The sequence below is a fragment of the Barbus barbus genome (genome assembly GCF_936440315.1).
Source record: "Barbus barbus genome assembly, chromosome: 46".
Taxonomy (NCBI): Eukaryota; Metazoa; Chordata; class Actinopteri; order Cypriniformes; family Cyprinidae; genus Barbus; species Barbus barbus.
Genome location: NC_136724.1, coordinates 12097140 through 12121458, shown reverse-complemented (window position 1 = coordinate 12121458; position 24319 = coordinate 12097140). Strand labels below are relative to the sequence as shown.

The 24319-nt window shown below is 35.1% G+C and overlaps 1 protein-coding gene across 2 annotated transcripts in view; it reads right to left on the bottom strand.

Moving 5' to 3' along the window:
• LOC306865247 (semaphorin-5A-like) overlaps positions 1 to 24319 on the bottom strand; it is a 136393-nt gene that overhangs the window by 98035 nt on the left and 14039 nt on the right. The gene's annotated exons all lie outside the window — the stretch shown is intronic.

The window sequence follows — 24319 nt, the reverse complement described above, 5'->3', positions numbered from 1 at the left end:
TCAAAACAACAGCAACGATTTATTTGAACTAAAATATAAATTATTTATACCATGATAAATGTCTTTACTGTGACTTTCAATTTAATGCATCCTTGCTGAATAATAGTGCTCATTGCTATCTTTTTTTAATATATATAAAACTTTACCATTCAAATGTTTGGGGTAAGTTTTGGTTATGTAACACAGCTGCCATTCCACTTGAATAAATTAAATTGAAAAATATTTAAATAGAATTTGAATACTATAACATAATAATATTTCAAAATATTATTGTTTTACTGCACTTTTGAAAAAATAAATGCCTTGGTGGACATAAGAGGTATCTTTCAAAAACATTAAAGAATCTTAATTATTTCAAACTTTAAACTGGTAGTGTTTCTATTTTTATATAAAGTGATGAATGAAGGGGTGAAGAGAGAGAGATATACTGAGAATAACATGACAGAGTAAAAGAGCATCAGGCAGAGAGTGCAGCCAGATAAAGAAAAAGCAGCTGTTGAGGTCGTCACATTCATCTCCCCAACGTCCTGCACTCTCATCTTTGACCTCTGACCCCACTTCCACGAATCAGCACAGGGAGCTGCACTCCAGCTCCTCTGAAAAACAGTACACTATCAGATATACTGCAGAGCATACACACTCCACAGGGGCCCCTCACGCTGCTCACATACAGCCAGAAAAACTCCATCTAGTTTTGTACTCCTGAGAAACTTAGTGTTATAGACTGCTCTCAGACTCACGGGCTGAAGAGCAACAGCTCTGGCAGAGGTCTGATATTCACCAATAAAGCACATTCTATAAATAGTGCTAGCTTTCTTTTTTTTTGTTTGTTTCTTTAATACTTGCACACATCTACTTAAAGGGACAGTTCACCCAAAAATGAAAATTCTGTCATTAATTACTCACCCATTCTGTCATTCCAAAGGCCTAAGACCTTCATTCATCTTCAAACACAAATTAAGATATTTCTGATGAAAACCGAGAGCTTTCTGACCCTTTATAGACAGCAACGCAACTGACACGTTCAAGGCTCAGAAAGGTAGTAAGGATACGAGACTACTTTTTGTGCACAAAGAAAACAAAAATAACGACTTTATTCAAAAGTTTCTTCTCTTCCATGTCAGTCTTCAATGCACAACAGTACCACCACCCATTTTTATCATTGTTTTTTAAAACATTTACATAGTTTTTATTCATTTTGATTTCAGTTTTAGTTATTTGATCAATTTAAATTAAAATGAGAAATGTTGCAGCTGAAATAAAATAATATTTTTTATTTTATTTGAGTTTACATTTAAAGGATTTTTTAAAGTAAAGGATTTTCATATTATAACTTGTCTGATTCGAAATGAGCCAAGTAAAGCTATTTTTTTTATTTTTTTTTATTTGTATAACCTAAATTTACTTATTTTTTTGTCCTTTTGAAGCTTGAGAGCTTGTGGTCACTATGAACTGTCGTTGTATGAATATATGGAGATTTAAAAAAAAAAAAAAACATTTTTAAAAATTTTTTACAAAATTATTTTGTAACAACAAGAGGATGGTAATAATAATGACATATATATTTATTGGTTTTGGGCAGACTAACCCTTTCAATTAATCTGTATTCCTACATTCCTACGTACATAAAAAAAAAAAAAAAAAGCATTTTAATGAGTATTTTAAACTATCCCATTAAATCACTCTGATTACTGACTGAACATATGACAAGACATTTCTGCAAAATAAAACAAAATAAAACTAAAATAAAATATCATTTTGTCCCTTCAGGTACTCTCACTCAAAAAAAGGGAAGTCCTTGCTCTGTAGAACCTGACTGTGGGTCTGCTGGATGGATTTAGCAGCACCACTAGCACTGCCGCAATGCTTGTCAATCAAAAATCACTCCATCATCCTTCCTTTCCTTGGGATAACCTCTCTACACTACGACAGTACAGATGAAATTGAGTCAGTCTGCACGAAGGGCAATACAGAACTCGATTACACCAAAGTTGCTCTCATCAGCAGGGACCCCAGGGACTCAGTAGCTGACACATTGCCGATCTGAATGGCCTGTTGATGGGTCTGGAGACTCATGTCTGTAGCACAGGGAAACAGGGCTTTACATCTTCTTGTCTTGTTGAACGCACACACAGTTTCTTGTCAGTAGATGCTGGACAGAGTGGAGCCATCCCTTTCTAGTCTTTTTTCAGATTTTCTCTTACGATCAATTTCCATTTGGTATTATCAAGCACACACACACACACACACACACACCGAATGGCAAAATACAGTAAATAAGGAATTCGATTTCGTTCTTTGTGTGAATGTTAGTTTTTTACAGCCTAAACACTTGCACAACATTTCTTTTGAACGTTACCACCGATTTTGTATTGTAGCTCAATGCAGGGTTTAAACACTGTCCCAACCTCTCATACAAGTAGACACAAAGAGAGCAAAGAAAAGATAAGAATCACATTAGCGTGGATGAATAACTTGACAGTGAAAAATGCAAACATCCATTAAAGGTGTTTTATGCAAACTCATTTGCTTGAAAGTCTCAAATCAGATACAGACAGAGCTGGGTAGTAATTGATTACATGTAATCTGGATTACGAAATCATATTACAAAAAGTACTTGTACTTACATTTTAAAATACTTGTAATAAGACTACAGCTACTTTTTATTGATTACATGATTACATATTATTCACACAATAGTAATAAATTATTATTATTATTAATTCAATTAAAATCACAAACCCCAGTTTGGAAAATTAAGTATGGTTTAATGCACTTCATGTTGTTAATAACAACAAAAGGAATATATTTTCTTTCTCTTTCTATTATTATAATCAATATGTGACCCTGGACCACAAAACCAATCATAAGGGTAAATTTTTCGAAATTAAGATTTATACATCTGAAAGCTGAATAAATAAGCTTTCCATTGATGTATAGTTTATTAGGATAGGACAATATTTGGCTGAGATTTGGCTGAGAAACTATTTGAAGATCTGGAATCTGAGGGTGCAAAAAAATCTAAATATTGAGAAAATTGCCTTTAAAGTTGTCCTTTGATTACTAATCAAAAATTAAGTTTTGATATATTTACGGTAGGAAATTTACTAAATATCTTCATGGAACACGATCTTTACTTTTTTGGCATAAAAGAAAAATCAATAATTTTGACCCATACAGTGTATTTTTGGCTATTGCTACAAATATACTCCAGCAACTTATGACTGGTTTTGTGGTCCAGGGTCACATATGGTACAAGATTGTTATTTAAATCTATGTGATAAACAAGTTAGGTCAAAAGTAACCAAAAAGTAGTCCGACTATATTACCAAAAATGTGTAATGTAATGGATTACATTACTAACTACAATTTTTGCCATGTAATATGGAATCAGGAATGGATTACAATAGCTCTGGATACAGATACAATGCATTCCCTGGCACATTGAGTTATAGAGCTCAAATGGACACACATGAGTTCGAATCCAGCTCACAACACTGCCTGATTCCATATCTATAAATTCCTGCTCTTTCTCCACTTTACTTGAAATAAAATGTCAAAAAATGATACCTACAAACTTAACCAATTACCACCAGGACAACATAATGGCTGGTTGTTAGTAAGGGTGTCATAAACAGACAGCGCACAAGCGCTGAATTTCCTTTAATCATAGATGAAAATGACAAAATGACATATTCCTGCTGTGGTCCAATGTCTGTCACACAGGAAATAACAATGCATGTTGACAGTGATGAAACATTTCAGCAGTACTACTGGTTACGTTCTCTCTCACACATACACACTGCGGTCTGAGTGGCTTCCTGCTCAAACTGTCCTCCTCTAACACAAGAGAAGTAATGGGAGAGCACCGTGGTCAATATGATCTAATTATTCCTATAGAAATACCGGATCCTCTACATATTACAGTCGCTCACATTCAGAGCTAAATCACTGGAATATCTTCAGCAATAAAATGAAATATGGTTATATCTTGAACCAAATGTAGAGAGGAATAAAAGAGTTCACTCAAATAACGAAAGCTCTATTCTCATTTACTCACCCTCACATCCTTTTTCCAGACCATAGAAGGTATATTTTTAAATAATGTACTAGTTTAAGGTCTGGAGCTTTTAAGCTTCAAAAGGGATGTAGAAATGTAAAAGTGGTCCATTTGACTCTACATTCCAGTTCTTCTGAAAGCCATATGATAGCTTTGATATGATAACAGAGGTAAATCTTTATCTCCATTGTTAACTGTAGCAACCAGATGGAATCAGTGAGTGCATTCATAAATAATCAGTTTTGAGAAATGGATCAACGGATTCACTGATAAGATCTGAATAATTAGTTTATGACATCACTATGTTATGTTATGGCTTCAAAATAGAATCAGTAAGATTTTATTTTTAAAGAATTAATACTTTTATCCAGCAAAGATTCATTACATTGAAATTCAAAAACGGCAGAAATATTTATAATGTTTTGACACTAAAGATGTCAAAAAGATTGGAGTTATGATGCTGAAAATTCAGCTTTGCCATTGCAGGAATAAATTACATTTTAAAATATACTAAAATACAAAAGAATCATTTTAAATTCTAATATTTCACAATATTACTGTCTTTACTGTATTTATGATAAAAGAAACCTTTCAAACACATAAAAATACTATAGGCTAAGTATATTAAAAACCACATAAAATATATTCAAAACAATCTTAAAGGGATAGCTCCCACAAAAATGAAAACTGTTCTGTGTCAGGCTCTCATGTGCTGTTCTGTGTCAGCAGCACCATACGCGGATACGTTGTTTACTTTGTTAATGCTTTGATCTAAACGTAAACAATGTATCCGCATGTTGTTTATGTATGTGATACTCTCCAAAACGGCGCTATAGGATGACGCGGAGCAGACGATTTGTTGAATAAATTAGTTATTTTTGCTTTCTTTGCACACAGAAAGTATTCTCATAGCTTCATAAAATTACGGTCGAACCACTGATGTCATATGGATTATTTTAAAGATCTCTTCACTATGTTTCTGAGCCTTGATCGTGGAAGGATCCTTGCTGTCTATGGGAGGATCAGAGAGCTCTCAGAATGGGTGAGTAATTAATGACAGAATTTGTATTTTTGGCTGAACTATCCCTTTAATCCTTAATTCGTTTTGAACTATTCAACAGCATGGAAACACTGTTCAGAACCTGATGCATTCAACTATTGTCTCTCAACTACCGTCTTAATTGTAAGTAACTTGTTGTGTCAATTTTAATGTGTTCCTTTACTGATTGCAAAATAACTACCAACAATGACAAAACAACAACAAAAGAAGTCAGCAAACATAATGAAAAATAATCTTATAACAATATCCCTATAATTTATTAATGCAGCAAAGCACACTATCGGTCTACAGTTGGTTTTTATTGTAGTTTCAAGCAATTCTCACTTCTTAGTGTGATTCAAAAGATCCTGTGAAGTGGAAAATATGTAGTTGCTTTTTTTAACAGCAGTGAATAGAAGTCATGTGGGTTTAGAAGAACATGAAGATGAGTAAATGATGACATTTTTCATTATTTAAGTGAACTATCCTTTTAAGCAAGAATGAATGGCCGTAACTGAAAAAAAAAACTGACAGCCTAGGTTTCAAACCAGCTCGAAGGCCAACCACCAAATAAAAACCTATTACAGATATAAAAAATAAAAACACACCCCGGATTTCAATAAATTCATTAAATAGACTCTTTACACGCAAGGCCGCTGACTAACACAGTTATCATTCATTGCCACGGGCGAGAACTCATAATAATACACTTTAAATGAACATACAGTGCGGCAGACCTAAGCATGTGGTCTTTACTACACATCCATGTTGTGTTCTTCTCCATGTTTGCACAGATGGCTCTTAACTCTGTGGAGTTCAAACCCACTTGTGGAAGACGACACGCACATCGCACCATCCTGAAGATGTATCTTCTCGCTACAGAGCAGACAAGACACATACGCTGTAAAACACCAGACTTTACCCAGGGAAAAAGCAATAATGAAACGAGACAGGAAATAGAGGTTTCCTACACTATGGATCGACAGCAAGGAAACACAAACCAGCACAGACAGTCACAGACAGCTTTTATTTCCTCTGTAGATTAATTTCAATCTCTCGTCTCCGTCTTTCACTCTGCCATTCCTGACATCTCCACTAAAATTGATATTTTTTACCAACACCCCTGAGGCAACTGGATTGAGGAGGCATTAGCAACATCTGGTCCTAAAAAGGCAAACCGCAGGTCGTCTGGTTCAGGCTGCCTCTGGGCGTCAATACACACAAAGCATAAATAAAGGGGCATTTTCATACGAGCTCTCGAGGATTGAATAAGGCTCAGTCGTGCTGTCTGAAATAGCCCTCTCCATCTGGAGAAATATCCTAATTGGCCATCCCGATTAGAATTGACATCAATGCAAGGGTTACCTAAGTGATGGGAATTGTACATTCATGAGCTGTGACATCCAGACAGGTGACTTGACGAGTTATTCTCAGCGGGTGATTGTGAATGCATTCACTCACGTGGCCAGACTTTTGGTTTTTAGCATACTGGTCCATATTACAGCTTATTCCAGCCAGAAATTGCATATTTAGAGAGGAAGAGCGTCCCTGAACAACATTTAAAGCGTTAATGCACTGTATATGTGTAGCAAAAGGGAATGCTTAGATATAGTGTTATCCTGCTTATTAACTACTAAGGGCCTTATTTTAAATGTATTTTTAAAATTCAGAGACATAACTATTATAGAAGTGCATAAGTGTTTAACAAAGATAACTGAAACCCTATAAATATGTGTCTAATTTTCGTTTAATTTTCAGACAAAGATTACTTAATTTTCGTTTAATTCATTTTAATTTTTGTCATAGCAACATTTATAAAGATACAAATATAAAAATAAAATTGTTATTATAATAATACTAAAAAAACGCCCACAAATGTTTGTGATTTTCTCCTGGAAGTGACAAAGAGGAAATCAGAGGCAAACCTGAACATAAAAAAAAACACATTCAAAGTGATAGCTGGTTGAGCAAATAACTATCACAGCAGTTTCCCAGGTGCAGCGTGTGCATGCCAGTCGGTAAACATTTACTGCTTTTCAATGCGAGAATGGAATTTTCCGCTACCAACCTCTTTATCCTCTACTGATATTTTTCTCAGCCAGACAGAACCATTTCCATCTCAAATCTAATACTGCTTTTGGGTCCAGTGAGCTCTCATTCTGTTAAACAGATTGCACATCTGAGCACACAACATCTGTCAACTATCGGACAACAGCCAACCACTTATCTTAAAATCTTAAGTGCTGATCTGTATATGAAGTCCATATTACGCAAAAATATAAAAATAAAATATGTAATACACACATGCACACAAAAACCTCTCTTTTCTCCCACATGATGACAGCCAACAACTGGGAGAAATTGATGGAGGGCTTGGCTGGAACTGGATTGGACTTGTTGGGGGTAGGCAGCCACAATTGCAGGCTAGTTACGAAAACAATACTACTTAAAGGCTGACATATTGAGGGTTATGTTCAGTGCAATAGCTTTGGAGCTGTTAAAGAGTAGTTTTGGGCTGGCTGGCCACATACAAAGTCAGATTTAAAACTGGGACAGCATACCCAGCAATTTCAGCCCGTCACACCCTGACTCTCCCAAGGTATCCAGCCTTTATTTTTAACTGTCTGTTTCTCTACACGACCTCTGATGGAACTGGTGCTGACTATCCTTGGATATATAACAGACAAAGCTTTTTTGACGCTGAAAGCAAGTTGTAGCTCTGTAGTTATGTGGCTCTCTTCAAGAGTAACGGCCCCTGAGCTAGCCCGTAATCACAAGGTCATTGAAACACTCACACATGAAGCATTTTCAAAGGCATGAAGAAGAGCCTGAGGCTCATAAACATTGAAAACAAAAGGTATTTGTTAAGGTGCATTTAACCTGTGCCTTAAAACAACAAATCTAGGTCAAGGTTGACTTTTTGCCAGCTCCAAGATGTAGATGAGTTTGTTTCTTCATCTGAACAGATTTGGAGAAATTTATCATTACATCACTTGCTGCCCAACAGATCTTCTGCAGTGAATGGGTGCCATCAGAATGAGAGTCCAAACAGTTGATAAAAACATCACAGTAATCCACACGATTCCAGTCCATCACGTCTTGTCAAGTAAAAAGCTGTGCATTTTCCATTAAATCGATCATTTTAAAATTAAACTTCAAGCCAAAATATGAGTCCATAATCCATAATAATCCATTTAAATGTCCATCCCCTGTTGTCCTCTTGCATCAAAACCAACATATTTGTTTAGAACTGTTTTGGAATGTTTTCACTCATTGAAGATGAGATGACTTTTTTTATTGGACAAAGCAATCAAATAGAGCACTCGTATTTTAACAGGAAGTTATTACAAAAACAAAGCTTTTATACGACATTAATTGATGGACTGGAGTCATGCGGATTACTTGTGGATTATTGTCATGTTTTTATCAGCTGTTTGGACTCTCTCTGACGGCACCCATTCACTGCAGAGGATCCACTTGTGAGCAAGTGTCGTAATGCTGAATTTCTCCAAATGTGTTTAAAAGAAGAAACAAACTTATCTACATTTTGGGTGTCCTGAGGGTGAACACATTTTCAGCATGCGTTCATTTTTTGGGTGAACTATTCCTTTAACTGTGACGGTGCAGACAACACACTCTACAATTAATTAATTTATTAAATCAGACGTCTATATTCCACATGAACAAAACGATAAATCATCAGTACATGCAACATATGAAGCTTTCAAGAGCAATACCAGCACACTAGCCAAGATCAAGGTTCCCCGGGTGCACTACTATCTCCCCTAACAGTACGTTTATCTCCTCGTGAAACTATCACTGTCAGATAAAGTCATCATCCTGTGCTGCAGTATCCCCCCAGAAAAGAACATGAGTGGTGCTGGCAAACAGGAGAAGAAACACCGAGCTCTCACTGTAAGGGTCTGTGAGCTGACAGCAGACTTTGCTTAAAAAAGCCCAGTATATAAAAAAGTAAAAAGCCACAATAATACAAAAATAAATATGTATTTTTCTTATCATTATGATTACAATATCAAGTGCTCAGAGTCACGTGATCTTTTGGAAATCACCTAATATACTGGTTTGAGGCTTAAGAAACATTTCTTATTATCAATGTTGAAAACAGTTCAGATGATTAATATTTTTGTGGAAAAGAACAGCATTTTTGAAATAGATATTTTTTAACATTATAAAATGTCTTTACTCTCACTTTTGTTCAAAATGCATCTTTGCTCAATAAAAAATATTACTTGTATTAAAAAAAAAACTACGGTAGTATACAGTATATACAAAATTCAATTTAAAATATAAATACAAAAACTAACATTATGTTGGATGTATAAATAATAATAATAATAATTAAAAAACATTTTTATTTCTGCTAAAAAATAACCAGGATTAATCTCATGACTTCCACAGGCAAAATAAAACTGTAATAAACAATACCACATTTTCTTTTAAAATTATTATTATTATTATTATTATTATTATTATTATTATTTAACATTGACAGACCTAAAAAACAATTCTCTCTACATTTTTCTTTCCCTTGACCACAGTATGAAAATCACAGTCTCAGTTTCATATGAAGACAATTGCTTGAGTCTTCTTTTCTTCCAAGAAAAAGACCCTCAAGGGCCGCCTCTAAAGTTCTAGAAGAGATCTCAAAAGATGTCATATACTGTAACCAGATACCTCAGTTGTTTCATTTATCCACATTTATCTTCCAAAACAAAGCTGATACTTAAACGAAACACAGCAAATGTAATTAAGTTTCCTGTGCTGGGAAAGGGCAACCTCTGAGATGCAGCTAGGCTGTTTTGTCACAAAGCCTTATTGATTCTAACTCATAACACAAACCATTTTTAGTTGACAGTATTGAGATATTTTCAACACGCTCTACAAAGCTTTGGTTTTTGGAGACATTTAAATGCCAGAGCGTGACACAGGCAGCGAGCCTCCCCCACATCACAGGAGCCTTTTTAAGATGCAAACCGTCACAGGCTCTCAAAAGAGATGACAAGAGAAATCAAATGTTCTCCTAAGTTGTACAAATCTGTTTAAAGCAGGCATTGAAACGCACAGACTGACTGACATTTCAGGTGCCCGGTTGTTGATGCGAATTGCTACGTATATGCTTAACGTGACACAAAACTCCACTGAAAGGCATGCGGTTCAAATTAACCCATCATATACCACCTAACACCCATGCATACACAAATACCCACACCCCTGGAGGTGCAGCGATAAGACCCATAATGCCTGTCCCTCTGAACATTTGACATTTTTAGAGGTTTAATTACACGCTTGGCCTCCAAGAGTTGGGCAAAACCTGCAGCAAATTACACTATCACTATCCCCAGCTGCATGTCAGCATTGTAGTATTGAAGCTCTTCAGCAGCTGAACGCGCTCACCTTTATGAATAAATAGGGTTCACACTCATGAGTGAACTGTAAAGGCGTGTGTCGATTCTGGGTTCACTTACGGGCAAAATTTGCCATTTGGGTGGGCCTCCAAAAATGGATGGGGCTATTATCTAATATAAAATTATAATTGAGAACTGCAATGAAAGGCTTTTTTGTTCGTTTTTACTTGCTCATTGGATTGGATGGATAGTTGTTGTCCTCGATTTGGCTTTACTGTGATTTTTTCATGTTTTACAAAATTGGTCTGGCCCACAAATAGAAATTTACCAGTTTTATTAGGAAACAGATACACTACCATTCAGAAATTATGGTCAGTAAGGTTCTTGGATTTTAATAATTTTATTCAGTATGGGTGCATGAAATTAATTTAAAAAATGCCATTAAAGACTTACTTTACTACTTTAAAAAAATGCAGTTTTATTGAATTTCATATTCACCAAAAAATTCTAATAAATAAATAAGTCATCATACTTATTACAGAAAGTATCCATAAAAGGCTGCATTTATTTGCACGAAGCTACATTTTTCGATCAAAAATACAATAAAAACAGCATAAAGTATTATTGCAATTTAAAATAACAGTTTTCTATTTTAATATACATTTAAAAAGTAATTTATTCCTGTGATGGCAAAGCTGAATTTTTAGCAGAATTATGACAAATAAATAAATAAATAAACAAATAAATAAATATATTCATGTCCAAAACATTCCAAAATAAAGTGCGGTGCTTAATATTTTTGTGTAAACCATGATATATATTTTTTTTTTTACAAAGTTCAAAAGAAAGTAACTTTAGAAATGTCTTATACTTTCATTTCTGATCAATTTAATGCATCCTTGCTGTATAAAAGTATTTAAAAAAATTCTACTGAAACTTCTGAACCATAGTGTATGAGAAATAGTGAGCTTTCACAAAAGTAGAAAGTTACATCTTTAGCCAGTTGCCAACTGTGACACAACTACTAATCGATACATTTGCACACGTCCAGACTGAGAAAGCCGAGTGTAAATCGGGTTCGAAGTACATGCTGTCATGGTACAAAGATAATAACAAGAGAACCACTTCATCTGCTGTATAATTAAACCCCAACATACTGGTGCCACGATACAGGAAAAGACCAACTCTTGATCGGCAAGTCATTTTTTTATGAAGTCCTCAGATATGCAGAGGGTGGGAATGTAAATAATTACTTGGCTCCAGTGGAACCAATTAATCACACGTGTGTGGTGTAATTTGTCCCATAAAAAGACGACGAAGGAAATGCAAGCAGACACAATGTCGCACAAGTTGGCTGTAAGCCGGCGCTAATGAGAGAATGAGTGAGAGAGAAAAATAGGAAGACAAAGTGATGCAGCCCAGCTATGAATGACTTGACGTCTTGACAGGACAGAGCATGTTGCACAGCTGCAGGCGTAGCTGAGGCAGCGTCGAGTTGGGTAGATTATAGACAGTTCGTCTAGTGAATCCACATCCCATCTAGAGCAGCCAGACACATACCAAACATACACACTTTCCTCATCCTCCAAGGAATTTGATGATCATATTTTAACACCAATATGAAGACAGACATCAACACATCAAAAACTGGAAACTGGAGGAGGACGAGGAGAAACAATGATAGCTTCAAGGGATAGTTCACCCAAATATTAAGTTTCTGTCATCATTTACTCACAACAAGATTTGTCTAAGAACACTTCACTATATACAGGTCTGGACAAATGCTGTTTTGAACCCCGCATATTTTCACTGAGGATAAAAAGATGTGTGACATTTTTCAAATTTCTTTTGTGTTCAACAGAAGGAGGTCTGAAACAGTATGGGTAAACTCTTCAAAAGCCATGTTTTCTGAACATATGTAGATTTGTATGATGAACTAATGTTTACTATAAGCTTGATACCTAATGACCTGCATTCTGTTGTCTCTGGAGACACACAATGTGGGGCAAAGTAAAGAAAAATGCATGTGCGAGAGAGAGATCTCTCATCTGATGAGTAGCTTTTGCCTTTAAAAACACTGGCTAATAAGCTTATTAACATCTTAGAGAGAAGAAAAATAAAATCTGATGGTGTACGCCTCATTGATATGCAGCACATTATTAAAACAACATGAATTTTAATGTAGATCTAAACCAATTAAGGTATTAAGGAGACTGAATAATTGCATTATGAGATGCTCAATCCCCATGGATTCACTTTCAAAATCTAAAACATGCGTTAGATTCTCCAAAGACTCCATTAGGAACGTATAAACATTAAACATATATACACTATCACTCAAAAGTTTGGGGTCAGTAAGATTAAAGCCCCGTTCACACCAAGAATGATAACTCTAAAGATAACGATAAACAGTGCCCTCCAAAAGTTTGGAAACACCCCAACCTTCCTAAACCTTCCAACAAGACAATGACCCCAAGCACACTTCCAAGCTGTGCAAATCCTATTTGGAGAGGAAACAGTCAGCTGGCATCATGTTTGTCATGGAATGGCCTTCCCAATCACCCGACCTCAACCCAATTGAGCTATTATGGGAGGAACTGGACTGTGATGTCTGTAAGAAGTGTCCAACCAGTGCGAATCATCTTTGGGCAATCCTTCAGGAGGCTTGGAGTAATATACAGTATCAAGTCAATGTTTGAATAAACTGACAGCTCAGATGCCCAGATTACGCAGAGCTGTAATAGCTGCTAATGGTGGATATTATGATGAATCGAAAATTTAATTTTTTTCTATGTATAAACTGTTTATGTAATAAAATATGTTTTCGTAGTTTGTGTTGTCCCTTATCTGTGCAAAATCATCACAAATTAAAAAGGATTCATGCCAATATGGTCCAAAACCCCACTTTTCTATGCCGTTTCCAAACTTTTGGAGGGCAGTGTAGTTCTAAAAATCGTTCTCAGTGTTAAAGTATAGCAGAGTCCACACCACAACTATAACGATAAAAGCGCAGAGAAACCATATCGTTGGAATCACTTTCAGAATGAACGATAAAATTGACAATCAATCATAATCAATCCTGCTGTTATGAGCTTGAGAATTTAAAGTGTGTGATTGTTATCGTTCGCTGGTGTGGACGATAATATTGTTATCTTTATAGTTATCATTCTTGGTGTGAACGGGGCTTAACATGCCTTAAACTGATTCAAATGGACTGTTTTCAACATTGACAATAATACAAAATATATTATATTATTGGACACCAAATCAACATATATTAGAATGATTTCTGAAGGATCATGTGACACTGAAGACTGGAGTAATGATGCTAATAATTCAGCTTTGCCATCATAGGAATAAATAACTTTTTAAAAAATATATTAAAATAGGAAACAGTTATTTTAATTCGTAATATATTCCACATTATTACTGGTGAGCATAAAATACTTTTTTTTTTTTTTATAAAAATATTGTCTTTTTGTCAAAAGTATATATAGAGGTGCATCTCAATAAATTAGAATGTCGTGAAAAAGTTAATTTTTTCTTGCAAGTTATTTCAAAAAATTAAACTTTCATATATTTTAGATTCATTGCATGTAAAGTAAAACATTTCAAAAGTTTTTTTGTTTTAATTTTTATGATTAGAAAGTCAAAAATCAGTATCTCAAAATATTAGAATGTTTACATTTGATTTTCAAATAATGACCTACAGTATAAATTCCGGATAGCTCTTGTTCTTTGAAACCACAATAATGGAGAAGACTGGTGACTTGGCAATGATCCAGAAGATGAACATTGACGCCCTCCACAAAGAGGGTAAGTCACAGAGGGTCATTACTGAAAGGTGTGGCTGTTCACAGAGTGCTGTATCAAAGCAGATTAAATGCAAAGTTGACTGGAAGGAAGAATTTGGGTAGGAAAAGGTGCACAAGCAAAAGGGATGACTGCAAGCTTGAGAATACTGTCAAGCAAAGCTGATTCAAACACTTGTGAGAGCTTTGCAAGGAGTGGACTGAAGCTGGAGGCAGTGCATCAAGAGTCACCACGCTCAGACGTCTTCAGGAAAAGGGCTACCAAGCCACATCTGAACCAGAGACAACGTCAGAAGCGTCTTACCTGGGCTGTGGAGAAAAAGAACTGGACTGTTGCTCAGTGGTCCAAAGTCCTCTGTTCAGATAAAAGTAAATTTTGCATTTCATTTGGAAATCAAGGTCCCAGGGTCTGGAGGAAGAGTGGAGAGGCACAGAATCCATGTTGCTTGAAGTCCAGTGTGAAGTTTCCACAGTCAGTGATGATTTGGGCTGCCATGTCATCTGCTGGTGTTGGTCCACTGTTTTTTCTGAAGTCCACAGTCAATGCAGCCATCTACCAGGAAATTTTAGAGCACTTCATGCTTCCTTCTGCTGACAAGCTTTATGGAGATGCTGATTTCATTTTCCAGCAGGACTTGGCACCTGCCCACACTGCCAAAGGTACCAAAAGCTGGTTCAGTGACCATGGTGTTACTGTGCTTGATTAGCCAGCAAACTCACCTGACCTAGTTATTGACAAGAGGAAGATGAGAGACACCAGACCCAACAATGCAGATGACCTGAAGGCCGCTATCAAAGCAACCTGGTCTTCCATACCACCTCAGCAGTGCCACAAACTGATCACCTCCATGCCACGCCGAATTGAGGCAGTAATTAAAGCAAAAGGAACCTCTACCAAGTATTGAGTACATATACAGTAAATGAACATACTTCAAGGCCAACAATTCACTAAATTTTTTTTTTTATTGGTCTTATGAAGTATTCTAATTTGTTGAGATAGTGAATTTGTGGGTTTTTGTTAAATGTGAGCATAAATCATCACAATTAAAAGAACCAAAGACTTAAACTACTTCAGTCTGTGTGCACTGAATTTATTTAATACACAAGTTTCACAATTTGAGTTGAATTACTGAAATAAATTAACTTTTCCACAACATTCTAATTTATTGAGATGCACCTGTACATATCTGAAAAAAAGCAGCACTGCTTTCACTTGTATTTAGAATTTATAACTGACTGATGAAAAGCAGTATAAGCTTATTTTATGACTAGTGCCATCTTTTTATTCCCACATTTAGGAGTCGTCTAAAACTCACCAGAGAAGAAATGATTAGAGATGCTATTTAAATTTTCCAATTAGCTCGAGCTTATGGCATCACTTCTTGTTTGACTGATTCATTTCAAGTTCTCAAAGCTGAACATGCAAACTGTCTGCAAAGGCAACATCTGCAAGCAATCATAAAGAATAAACACAGACATCACTTGAACAGGTAACTAATATACTGTAGATCACTGGAAAAAAAATTACAAATGTAATGAGGAGAATGAAAAACAATATAGCCAACAAAAATATAATATAATACTATAAAAGAACATTAAAATGATCAGCACAGAAAATATTCATGCGAAATAAATAATGCATAAATAATGCATAACTCACAGCTCTTTAGGTACTAATAGTTCATTATACATAGAGAAAGAGAAGGTTATGAGAATCAAGTGATCACAAATTATATAGAGAATCATTTGCTGATGTTTTGCTGGCTACACTTGCATGGGAATGCAACCAGAAAACAAACCTCTCCTTTTCTTTCTCTCCATCACTGGCCTGACGAATCCATGAGGCAATATTCCAAATACCACCGTCTGGACATTAGACAATGAAGTTTAAACAATAAAGTTTAACTGGGGACGTATGCTTTATCCTGCAGGCCTCGTTTGAGTAACTGAAATACGCCAGCCCGGCAGGCTAATTAGATAGTATATGAGCAGTCAAATCCAGGGATGAGATGAAATGATCCACAAGAGGTTCTGGGACATAATGTAAGTAGAGATTGGCATTTTATTGCTATTCTGAGCACACGCTTTCGCTACGGCTACATTCTAATTCATATAGTATGCCATGTATGCTGAGAGCAGGATTAGAATGTCCAAAATCATCATTCTGGAAGTATGTCAGTGAAAGCTATTTTTGAGATATTATTACCCAGAACTTCTGCATTAGGAAGAACGCGGAGTTTTAGAAAGTTTTCTTTTGACTTCAGGCAAAGAAAAGTGAGAATGTTTTTAAGTTTGATAATGCACCTTAAGGGTCATCATTAGCATCACCAAAACGAACAGCAAAAAATCTGCTTTCAAGCAGACTTCCTAAAGACTCTGCTGGCAATGGTTGGATAAACAGAAAGCTCCGCCCAAACTCACACTATTGGTTGAGCCATTGTTGCTATGGGATGCTAAACAAGACCAAAACAAACCTAAACAGACACATTTTCAGAAAAATAAACCTATGAATTGCTTATAGTATATTACTCTGGAATAAAGTAACATATATAAAAAATAAACACAAGAATGAATTTAGTTGATATGAAAAGGCAAAAATTACAAAGATGTCTGTGGTATCCTGCCATACCATATGTTTAAAACTACAGTATTTACTTTCCCCATCTCCAGCAAAGTACATACTGTGGTTTTAGTGCATTGAAGTAGTATGCAGGATACAGCCTATGACTTTCATTTGACTTAGGTTGACAGCCTTACAGCTAATTTCAGACAGTGTCAGGTGAATTACACAAATCCACATAATCTGTGTAAAACCTTCAGAATTTGTTCTTCCTGTCTGATTCATAGACCTTAGTCAGTGTAGCGCCATATTTCATTTTCAACAGGAATGAAAACAAGGCTGTGAGAGACAGACGTACAGTTCGTTCAATAGATTGTACTGTTGTTTAACAACATAACTATTGTTCAGCTGATGAAACATCTTTCAAAATAAAAAAAACTTTCAGTAGATAAAACACCAGAAATCAGTTGTGAGTATAGGACCTTTAAATAGTACATGCCATTGTAAGACTGTAAGTTTATCCACCACAGCATTGTTTTCATCCATGTAAAATTCAATATGGTTCATTTGGTTCACCCCAAAATTAAAATTCTGTCGTTCAAAACCTGTAAGACCATCGTTCATTTTCGAAAAACAAAAAACAAATAATTTTTGATGAAATCCAAGAAATTTCTGACCCTGCGTAGACAGCAACACAACTACTACGTTCAAGGCCCAGAAAGGTATTAAGGACATTGTTAAAATAGTTTATGTAACATCAGTGGTTCAACCTTAATTTTATGAAGCTACGAGAATACTTTGTGTGCAAAGAAAACTAAAATAATGACTACAATTTCAACAATTTCTCTTCCATGTCAGTCTTCGACAAGCGTTCATGAGAGTACCACGACACATGCATGTGATGCTGCTGATGCAGGAGCCGGCATTGGGTGAGAAATTAATGACAGAATTTTCATTTTTGTGTGAACTAACCCTTTAAGAACCTATAGGATTTTCTTTGCTCATTAAAAGGTCTGAGCAGAAGAATGTAAGAATGTTTTTAAAAGTATAAATCTAAAGGCTAAATGATAAAATGTAGTTTAAAGGTCATCATTAGCATCACCAAATGAAATATATGAAATAACAACAACAACAAAAACTGCTTAAACAGGCTTGCTAAAGACTCCACTGCCATTGGTTGGATAAACAGAAAGCTCCGCCGCAAATTCACACCATTGGTGGAGCCAGTGTTGCTTTGTGGTTGGGATGCTAAACAAACAATACCTAACTAAACCTAAACAGACCACATTTCAGGAAAATCAACGTACAAATAACTTATAGCAAAAGCTGGAATAAGAGAAAGCATTTTAACATAAAAAAGTAAACATTAATTTACACAAGAATGAATTAAGTTGATATGCATTAACGCCAACAGAAGGTGACAAAGACCGTCTTATCACACATTCAAAACTATCCCCCTCTCCGGATTCAAGAGGGTACATACAAAAGAACACACTGTACTTTTTGTTAGTGCATTGAAGTAGCATGCAAACTATAACAGCCTATGATGTCATTTGACTTGGGCTGTCAGCCTTGAGCTAATTTCAGACAGTGTCAGGTGCAGTGTTGGGGGTAACGCGAGTTACGTAATAATATTACTTTTTTCAAGTAACTAGTAAAGTATCGCATTACTTTTTAATTTACAAGAAAATATCTGAGTTACTTTTTCAAAAAAGTATTGACTGACAGTGCGCTGTGTGAACATGCTGTTACTGTAGTTCTATACTAAAGGTGAATGGGCATTAATTCATCCCACTCGCAAAAAACAGATTTAGTATTCATCAAGATGAATTAAAACAGTGAAATGCAAACTCAGAATATGACACAAACCTGCAATAATTAAATATGTTAAACAACACAAAGTAGCAAAGTAACATAATTAGTTACTTTTTTAGGGAGTAACACAATATTGTAAAGCATTACTTTTAAAAAGTAACTTTCCCCAACACTGGTCAGGAGAATTACACAAATCAACATAATCTGTATAAAACCTCCAGAATCAGTTCTTCCTGTCTGGTTCATTAAGAATCTACAGGATATTTTGCTCATTAAAAGGTTTGAGCAGAAATCCAGCTAATTATGCAGTTAGAAGTGGTTGCTTATTGTTTCAACACTTTTAGTATGTGCATACAGTAATGATATACAGACTTCTTAGGTGTTAACAGTGTGCATTCAAAACAAGCAGTTTCATTAAAACAAAACAAAGGTCTTTATTTCTACTAAAACATCTTATCTTGCATCAAAAACTGTAAATATGGCAACATAATTAATTTAAATATTGAACTGACATTAACATTCAAAACAACATCATTACAAGGCCCTGATCTTACACTCTGGCCTTTAAACTCGTGCTCTGCGCTCCTAGTATTTGTTTGATGTCAACCCTACTACCTAGGCAACAGGGCGGTCCATCTGTGAGCAGTTTCCTACCCGTAGCAGATGTCTAGTGTTCCGCTGAGAGCATCACTCTTCATATGTGTTTGTAAGCAGCGAGGGCCATGCGCTGGGCCAGCAGCAGTCACTTAAGTACCAGACAAGAGCTTGTTTTGGTTTGAGCAGCTGTGTTATTGCACTCAAGTTAGGTTATACTGGGTCACCTTCTGAACTGTAGAGACCTAACCGAGCTGTACTAAGTGCACTTTTGGGTCGAATAACAGTGTTTAAACAAAGCACTCACTGGCGTATCGATATAGTACATGTAGTGGTGGACCACAGATCTCAGGGACCCCCGTGAACCATGGAGTGTATGTGTTGGGAGGCAAAGACTATGGAATACCCAAGACGTGTCACTCGTATAGTTTTGAATGTGGAAAAATGCAACGCTTAATATGGCCGCTCAATTGCAGGAAGCCCCGCCTTCTGAATGAAAGAGCCAATCGCTAATCGGTAAAGTCAGTGCGTCGCTGCAGCTGCTGTTAGAAGTCCTGGTTGCTATAGAAACAGTCAGCGTTCTGAGACGTGCGCCTAGGACTGCGCGTGCGCACTGGCTGAAAAATAACCTTTTTATAACACTATTTGAGCAAAAGAAACAACATTTATAACACGATTCCTGTCAGATTTCATTGGTGATTTCAAATATGAAATGTAATCGTAAGCTTACTGAACAGTTTGGGAGAATTAGATTTTTCCCCATACAAAGTGATAGGAGCTGCACTTGCATGCCCGAGAGACATTTCAAAGATGGCTTTGATTGGGACTTTGATTGAGGCCAATTTATCCCTTTCTTGGCAAATGTAGTATTCAGGATAGTTCACTCAAAAATGAAGATTCTGTCATTATTTATTTGTTCGGTAACACTTTAGTATTTGTCTTTAATGTAAACTAGTTGCGTGGATGTGGATGCCTATTATTAACATACAGGCTGTTTATTAGTACTTATAAAGCACATATTCTGCATGACCATATTCTACATCTCTAATCCTACACAATACCTAAACTTAACTACCTGTTTGTTAATGGTGAGGATTGGACCTTAAAATAAAGTGTGACAATTTATTCTCATGTCATGTATTGCTTTCTTCTGCAACACAAAACACAATATTTCAAATAGATGCTGTTCTTTTGAATCTAAGAATCCTGAACAACAATTAATCATGATTTCCACAAAATAGTACAACTCTTTTTGAAGCAGCAAATCAGTATATTAGAATGATCTCTGAAGGATCGTGTGACACTGAAAATTAGAGTAATGGTTGCTTGAAAATTCAGCTTTGCCATTACAGGAAAAAAAATACATTTTAAAACATTAAAATAGAAAACAGTCTCTTTAAATTGTAATATGCCACAATATTACTGTTTTTACCATATTTTTTATCAAATAAATACAGTCTTGTTGAGATTTCAGACTTCTTTCAAAACAATTCAAAAATCTTACTACTCAGCAGTATAGTATATACAGTATAATGATGCAGTTTCCTAACTAATAAAATATTCTTGCAGGTGACAATCTCTTCATAATGGCACTGTATTATTGGATGTTAGCACTGGGTCATGCTAACGCTGTCAGGAGAGAGATTTAGGCATGGCTAGGAAATCTAAATGAGTCTGATCATTTGTCAGGCTGCCTCACAACAGTTTTATTTTGCAGATAATATATTTAGACAAAGAGAAGTCCGACTGATTTTTTTCTCTAAAATATCCCGAAATAATGCCAGTGACGACTATACTGATCCTAACCCTCACCATCTGCTAAACTGCAAGGGCAGATTTCACCACAAACTTCTGCATGAATTCACCTTTCATAGAGTCACCACAACTTCCTGTCCGCTCTCACCCAAACAGATGGGGGTGAGCAGCACCTGGACACACCACAAATAGCCCACCACACAATCACACCAGTGTGGACCCTTATTTTCCCTAAAGTATCTGAATCAAGAAAGAAAACAGGCGTTTGGGACGTGAAGGACAGCGGGTGGGTACAGCTGAGTAAACAAGAGCTACATGAGCTCTGTGGTGGAAGTGTCAGACAGACGCTGCTTTCTGAATGTGGTACAAATGGCCAAACACATACATCTGAATCATTAAATAACTTCATTATTTATTTTTATTAATTATATTAATTTATTAAATTAATTAATTATTTAAGGATTCAAAGCTTATTATTAAAATTCAATTATTATTATTATTTCATACCCAAGATATAATTAATTATATAACACATTTTTATAATTTATTACATATTAAATTAATAAAATATTTAATTATTTTTAATAATAATAATAATAATTATTATTATTAATTTTACACCCTCTTTTAGTCAGATTCTCAGTTAGCATGTATTTTTAGCTTATGTCTAAATATATCCCAGAATATTAATAAAATAAATATTTGATGGGTGGGCCGCAAGCAGTTTCATAAATAAACATACAACTCATTCACAACTGATAAAATATTAATATATACGTCTTAATATAAAAACCTTTAGTACAATTAAAAATGTCCTCTACTCTTCAAAAGTTTGGAGCCAAAAAGACTTTTGAGTGTTTTTTTTTTTGTTTGTTTTTTAAGAAGTAGTTTCTTATGCTCAATTTGATCAAAATAGAATAACACTGCGAAATTTTACAATTTAAAATTACTTTTAAAAATATATTTAAAATAGTGCTGTCAAATGATTAATTGTCATTAATCACATCCAAAATAAACGTTTTGTTTACATAATATATGTATGTGTACTGTGTATATTTATTTTCATATAAATTACATCATATATAAATATATTTAATATATATACATGCATGTGTGTATTTAGATATACATAATAAATATACACAGTACATACACATTATGTAAACAAAAACGTTTACTTTGGATGTGATTAATTGCGAACATTAATTTAAATAATTTATTTAACACTAATAAACACTAATTTAAAATTTAAAACTTTTTTTACATTATTTAAGGATGTTGTAAGGATAAGGATATTGTATTATATGTGTTTAAACAAAAGACATTCATATTCATTTATTTACATTATAGAATACTTGACAATTATTAAAAATACATTTTAATATCATTTAAATATAAACTAATTATCTAAACAAATTTATTTGTATTAACCTTTAATGCACTTCATAAAAATAATATAATAAAATATAATAATATAAAATTGGTCCTGAAATCCAGTTAAATAACACTGAGGCAGAACATTTGTAAACCTTGAACAGCGAGCTCACATAACCTGTCAACATTTAAATTTAAGCGAGTTCATTCCCCGAACAGTTCATAAACAAACAGCAACAGAAACAGGTGTTAACAAGATGGAGAATTTTGCACTCTTGTGTGCATTGTGAACAGAACGGCCTCACACCCCAACTTCTCTTTTTAATGACGGGCGTCTCAGGAAGCCCAACAATAAGTTATTCTTCTCTCTGCTGAACATGCCCTTACAGAGCACTATGAAATCGTATGGTGGCGATAAAATATCACAGCTCACATAAATAATGTTTTAATGAGCCCCCTCACCCTTCACTTTAATGACGACTGTAGCTTTTCTCTAGGGCCGCCACATGTGGCCTCCAGGTGGGCCAGTCAGACCAACACGGAATTATTCCAAACACCTCCGATTCCTAAATCATCCAGGACTACCATTGAACATGCCTTCTCTCACCTCTGTAATCCATTGTTCACCTTCAGAATTCTTTCTCGCTCTCGCTTTTCCTTCCCCCATCTCGCACGCCAGACCAAAATGTGTGCACTGAGCAGTCATGGTAAACTGAACCTAATTCTGAGGGCAGGAATAACAGGATGTGTTCGCCTAATTGTTTTCAAAGAACATTGATCCCTTATAAGCATGAGAGTGAAATCATAATCCTCATTATCCCTCTCCGATTCTAATTAACGTGAAATTTAGCAGTGCCGAAAGGTCCATATGGACCAGGTTAGGTGGCACTGCTAACAAGTGTCTGGTGTTTAAAAATAGAAGAAAGAATAATTATTTCATGGTGACTGCGAGAAATGCTTTTTCAAACTTACTTAGCATTTCAGAGTACTTTTTGTTAGCTTTTGCAATGGTTTTGATGTTAGTTTTTAATTTATGTACATATTTCATTTTTATACACATGTATTGAAAATTTTGGGGTCAGTCAGATTTCTTTTTAACATCTCAATGTTTTTTTCTCTCTCAAGGATGCTCATCAAGGATGAACTTATTTGATTGAAAATAAAGTAAAAACAGTAAATATTCTTGCGATTTAAAAAAACTGTTTTCTATTCTAATTCACAGTATTTTAAAATGTAAATTATTCCTGTGACACAAAGCTGATTTTTTTAGCATCGTTACTCTAGTCTTCAGTGCCACATGATCCTTCAAAAATCATTCTTACATGCTGATTTGCTGCTCAAGAAACATTTTTCACTATTATCACTGTTGAAACATTTGTGCTGCTTAATATTTTTTGGGATAACCGTGATACATTTCTGTTTAGGATCTGTAACATGTACAGTACTGTCACGTTGGATCAATTTAATGCATTCCTGCAGAATAAAAGTATTTATTTCTTTAAAAAGATATTCTGAACCTTTTAGTCTAGTAATAATAAATATAGGAATCAATAACCTTTTTGGCATCTCCATCCATTTTGCCTGCAATGTCTTTCATGTGGTCTCATTTTATTTTTCCATTTCCATTTAAATTATTTAATGCAACAAATTATTATTTTATTTCAAATCATTAGTTTTATAATCCTGACTCCAACAGCTAAAAACTGAGACTTTTTCCATTCGTACAATTACCAAACAACACAGAATAGAGTAAAACTTCACAATCTTAAAAAAAAAAGCACAATGGCAAACATGTTAAATATATTCTATAATTATTGTTCCTACAGTAATTATAAAGTGTACATTTACAACAACAACAACAAACTGCACCAGTACCAATGGCTCAGGTAAAGTCTATTGCTCTGATCCAAAACCTATTGATCTGCCTACAGAGGAAGCCTTTTT